This window comes from Panthera onca, chromosome B3, assembly GCF_046562875.1.
Source record: "Panthera onca isolate mPanOnc1 chromosome B3, mPanOnc1 haplotype 2, whole genome shotgun sequence".
In the NCBI taxonomy this organism is placed as follows: domain Eukaryota; kingdom Metazoa; phylum Chordata; class Mammalia; order Carnivora; family Felidae; genus Panthera; species Panthera onca.
Window position 1 is genome coordinate 140,495,871 of NC_138344.1, and position 5,978 is coordinate 140,501,848.

Sequence of the window (5,978 nt, forward strand, 5' to 3'; positions counted from 1 at the left end):
GCCTGGAGGGAAGGCATACATCGATCGGCAGAGCACAAGAGGAAATAGAATAGTATCTCACCCAAACCAGTTACGTAATTTTTAAAAGGCTGCTCTCGAATAGGAAGAGCATTTATCTATTATGACCATTTTCCATTTTTAGTGGTAATTGAAGTTTTTCATCGGCGGCTCATGCTAAAAGCACCAACACATTGTGATCTTCCCCGCCCGTTCGAATGCAATTAGAGAATTTAATCAAACTCCACAGCAAAAGCAGTGCCAGCCAGGCTATTTTTGAATTTTTCCATCTAGAATCATTTGAGGACTTTTTAATTGTTAGCTGGGTTTATTTATTGAGCTCGGGCTTAAAAGAAAAATAAACAGCAAGGAGGCGAGAAGTGGCTGGAATTGCAAGAGGAACCCAATCCGTGCGATTTTAATCAAGTCTGTCCTTGTTCGCTCCAGCGGTTTTGCTAAATCCCAATGAATTCAACTTCCAACCGGGTCTCTAAACATCACAGTATTTACATCTTTCATCTATTATGATATTTCAAATAAGATTGTTATAAAATTGCCCCAACTTTGGGCAACTGTAGATCATAAAATAGGAGACATTATTGCATTAAAGGAGAGGAACTGTATCTCATTTAAAACACATAAGCACATAATTTCATAGATGTATATCTGTAGCTGGATATATATCTATGAACAATGAAATTGCCCCCAAATTAAAAGCCTCCTGGCTATATATTTGTAAACACAATCAGATCGCAATCCAATAAAGGGGCCCTTTTGAATTAATGTGTGTCACATGGTCTTCCTATCATTACATTTGTAACTTTCCTTTTGAACAGCTCACTGCCTCCTCTTTGTTTCCGTAAAAATGCAGGAGTTTGTGTGTGGCTTCTTGTTTTCTTTGGCTGATGGTACACGTAACCCTTCCCGTTTTTAAGGCAAGAAAATTGGATCATAATCATGGAAAAGACCAAAAGAAAGAAAGTCACCCTTTTATACCTGCACTGAGGGAGAATCGCCAGCTAATTTCTCATAACTTCTGGCATATAACACTTTGCATTTTAAAAAGAAACTGTCACCTCACTCATTTTTATGATTCTGATAATGAGAATGGGACTTACATTGTTAACCAGGAAAGTGAAGTGATTTTATATGCACATTAAAAGGGAGAGACTATTCCTTTAATTTAGCTCATTTAAAACAAAACTTTCCAAGTGACAACCTTTTAGCTGTAATTCACCCATCCTTTGCAGTTCAGTTCTCGTGGGAAAGTCATTCCTGAGACACAGGGTTCAAAAATGAGTGAGTCTTCCTCTTTCACAAACGAAGTCGCCTCCGGGGGGGACCAAAATGTTGTGTGAGTTTATTGCAAGGCATCCCAGAGAGTTTGATGGAAGGAATCTACACTGAGAGATCCAGTCACGACCTCTGCTCCGACACATGTGGTCGTTTCCAAATGCCCAAGGGCCACACCACCTCAGGTGTCCGAAATCCAACTCCGTAAGGCAAAAAGAGAACTCATTGTCTCGTGGGTCACCAAAATCTGTGGTGAATAGATTCAGGCATGGCTGGATCCAGGAGCTTCAGCGAAGCAATGGGAGCACAGTCTATCTCCAGCTCTCGGCTCTTTTTCCCCTGTGTTGGCTTTATTCTTGGGATTCCTGTGGCGGTTCTTAGCAGGTCGAGGTTTCCATCACCCTTGCTGCTGTTATACTCAAAGAAGATCGGGTCCCTCTTTGCACCGGAAAAAAGCCCCAGTGCTCACTCCCACGGACCGTCTAGGGTCATAATTCATCCCAGAAATAATCATCAGGGTGCTACAGCAATGGAATGCACGGTGAGCCCGTGTGCAGGTCACGTGCACAATCTTGGACTAGTGGAATGAAGTCAATCCCACCCAAGTGATATGGATGCAGAGAGGGTCTATGACACATCCTCAGATGTGGCAGGGCTCCAGAAAGGGACAAACCGCTAACTTCGGAAATAAATTCTGAAGTCCATTCCTAACGTCCTGGTCCCCACACATTCACCTACAAACCAGGATCTTGGTTCAGATTTCCGGCTGGAAGGTTAAACTCCTTTGCAAGTCATTTGAACCTCTGTTTTCCTCATCTGTGAATTAGGTACGGCACCACCTCTCCCACGGATCGTTCTTGAGGTCGTGCATGTGAAGGTATTTACCAGAATGCAAATAAACAGTATTCTTTAAATTGCATTTATTTTTTTTAACAAATCATTCTAACGTTTATTTATTTTTGAGACAGAGAGAGACAGAGCGTGAACAGGGGAGGGTCAGAGAGAGGGAGGCACAGAATCCAAAGCAGGCTCCAAGAGCTGAGCTGTCAGCACAGAGCCCGACGCGGGGCTCGAACTCACGGACCGTGAGATCATGACCTGAGCCGAAGTCAGACACTCAACCGACTAAGCCACCCAGGGGCCCCTTTAAATTGTGTTTAAATTGCACATTATCATTACAGGATACTATGGGAAGTGACTCAGTAGAGGACACCAAATCAGTGTCTAAATGAGTCACAATAGATGCGTTTATTGTAATCATACCTGCCTCCATGTCTGAAAATCACCAAGGAAAGGGGTACCAGGGTGTGTGCACTTGTCCTTTACTGTGATGTATGGGCTCTGTCCCCGTTAGATTCAACCTGAATTGTAAAGCACTTCAGATATTCTTGGGGAAATATGCTGGGATGGGTGAAGTCAATTTACAGCCATGATTAGCATCTGAGTCCAGAGAATGGGTGGCCAGATAGGCAACTCCAATTTTAGAAGTTAGCTTTGCCTTTTCTTCCACTGTGATGGCTTCATTTTTTGGTGGGGAATATGGGCTTTATTCAGTTAATACGCTTCACATATGAGCATTGTGAAAATACTCCAGCAACACCAAAAAAGTGCAAAAGAGCCAGCGGGGAAAAAATTATCCAAAATTCCACTACTCAAGTGGCCGTGGTCATCAATATTTGGTAAACATCATCCCAGACGTTATTCTGTTTAGAGAGAGAGATAAAAGGACAGGTGAAAAAATAAAAGATAGATAAGGGGATAAAAATAGGAACATATTATGCACACTATCTTTAATATTTAAAAGAACTAAATTCTCTTTGATTTGAATTTAACAGAAGGAAAAAGAAGTTAAAGTAAAATGGGAAGACTTATTTCAGGAGACCTAGAATACGGTCTCCTTGCTAAAAGATCCCTTTAAATTACGAAAAGAGATTATAGCACCCATTGATTTGGAGTCATCTTTAAGTTACATTTTAATTTTAGACTATTAACTCCCTGCTATGAAGGAAGAGGAAATCAACACCATATACTTCCCCCCCTCTCAATTTTGTACCCGTTGTCTCGCTTTCTACTATTTACATTTTGTTCCGTGAACAAAATTTCCGTTGGTCCGTCTTAATCCTTTACTGAACGGCAATGTTCCCTGTCTAGCCATGATGTCATTATTCCTGCATTACTTATTTTAGGGTGTCTTTACGTTGTCTCAATTTAAGGCACAAAATCAATCAGGGGGCTCCTTTGGGGAACGGAGCTGTGTTTATTTCCCCCCAGAGTCTTAGAGGCACTGCACTCTGCAAGTGTATGTGTGTTTGTCAATATTTCCAAAACCTTTACATCTGAAGGACAAATATAACTTGGCTTAAAATTCACAGAGCACGCCTCTTAATCCTACCTTCACCACTTTGTAGATACTCGTTTTCCGGCACTGACTTCAGTTGTGGAAAATTCTAGGGTATGCCTTTATGCCTTGAAATTTGCATGTTCTCCTAGAAGCCAATAGGGCTCCTTTCTTACTCATGAACTTCAGGATTTTCACAGCAGCGTTCATTGGTGCTGCTCATTCCATATCACATTTTCCTTCTGAGAAGCCCGTTACTTATTTCGGTAAAGTTTTCTTCAATTATATCATTTAACATTTTTCTGTGTCACCTGTTCTGTGGCTTCTTCCTAATGAGAGACAAGGTTAAGCATGTGTCATATTTCTCTTCTCTGTTTATGTACCATAAAGATATATCCTGAAGATATAATCATTCAATATCCTTATGCTTTGAAAGTGGACGGTGTTTTGGTGGACACAATAATTAGGGGGGCATAACTTGCATTTGGGGGATGAGGGTTAAAAATCTCAACATCTTTCAACACACAGAGACTTGCCCCATGACTAATGTCCCGCTCAAAATGCCAATAGGGCTCTATTAGAATTAATGTCTTGGATGATGCTTTCTGCAATGATGATTCTAATTTTTAAAGACTCTAACGAGACTTTAGTTTGTGTTGCATTTTTCTTTTCCACAGCAGGTTTTCTTCTGGAGTTCCGCTCACTTTTTATCCTTTCATGTTGTTTTAAAATTTCCCCTTTGTGCTCTACCTTCAAAAATCATACTTTCGATCATATTAATATTTGTACGTTTATTGATTTGTCATTATTTTTATTAATAGTATGTGTCTAAATTTTGCCACTATTTTCTTTGGACAATTAATGCTATATAGTCCTTTTATCTGCCTTTTGGTGGGGGAATTCTTTTCCTCGATGTTTATGGTTATTTTCTTTTAATTTTTTACAGTATGAGAGGTCACAGGCCAATTCCTCTATGTACCCTTTTGGATTGGATGGAGCTCGTCATGTGCTGACCTGGGCCAAGGGGAGAGAGTAATGAACTTGGACATCACAGAAATGGACACAGACTGCTGTGCAGAACTCCTCTGTTCTTCCACGTGATTTTGTTTACCCTGAGGTATGTCTCTACCTCATATCTGGTCTTTACCCTGCCAGGAAAGAGGCTTTCCTTTACCATGGGAGGCCTCTGCATTTGATCTGGAATTTCCTGCCTTTCTGTGTTCCTCCACATAGCTTTAAACCCACACTTTCCTAAACAGGGAGCTTTGGTCCAGGGCACCAAAAATAGCATGCTGGTTTGGGCTCTTCTGTTCCCCTCCCCCACCCATCACTCCACAATGCCCAACCAAGTCTGCGTGGGGACATCACCTGTCCATGCCCTAGATGGTACTGTGATAATCAGTAGGCCATTGGATATACCTTTTACCCCTGGGTCACTTACTCAGGGACATATGCATCCTGCTCAAGGTCCAAGGAGGTGGATGCCAGCTCTGGACCCCCTCCTGGTGTCCTGCCCTTCACAGGTTTTGGAAGATACACGTTATGTCCCATGGCTTGGGGCTGAGACTTTTCCTTGTTTTTAAGAAAGTGAAAAGTTGTTTCATTTTATCCTTTGTTGTCTGGGATACGTCTCCAGGGACAGTAATAGAGAAAAATGTCCTACACCAGCTTTGTTAAAAGCCTGGCTTGAGTCCTGTGTAGAAAAAGAAGGGCTCCCGGTTTCAAAGGGTCTTTGTGATCTTAGATCCATTTTCCCAGATGCATGACCTCAATCCTCAGTTTCTTCACTTTATCTCAGATTTATCTGTAAAATAGGAACACTCTTCCTAAACCTCACCGAGTTGTTCTAAGAAGGAAATAAATGAATTCACGGAAAGGGCTCAGCACAGCCCATGACGGCCAGCAAGTACTCGGTAATATCTCCTACTATCGTTACGATCATCCTCACCACAAGTCCACTATCACTGTCAATGCCACCGTCCTCCTGTGGCCGATGTGCAAACCGAGATTCAGGTTAAGTGACTGTCCCAAGCTTTCACAGAAAATAAGAGGCAAGCTAGCTTTCAAAACCCACACCTAGGCTCTACCAATTTCTTCACCCAACACTTTCAGATTCCCTAGAACTTGGAATCAAAATGTACCCATTTCATGGATGAGAGAAAGCAAAAGCTGAGCTGCTTGAGTGAGTCACAGACTCAGGACTGGAACATTGACCTTCCGCAATCTGGCGCACAAGGAAAGAGGCAAGTGCACGTTGATTTATGCCCAGAATGTGACCTGACCACCCAAAATGACTGGGGAGGCAGCCTGGAACCCCTGGGGGAACCTGGCCAGAACCAAGGAACCTCTG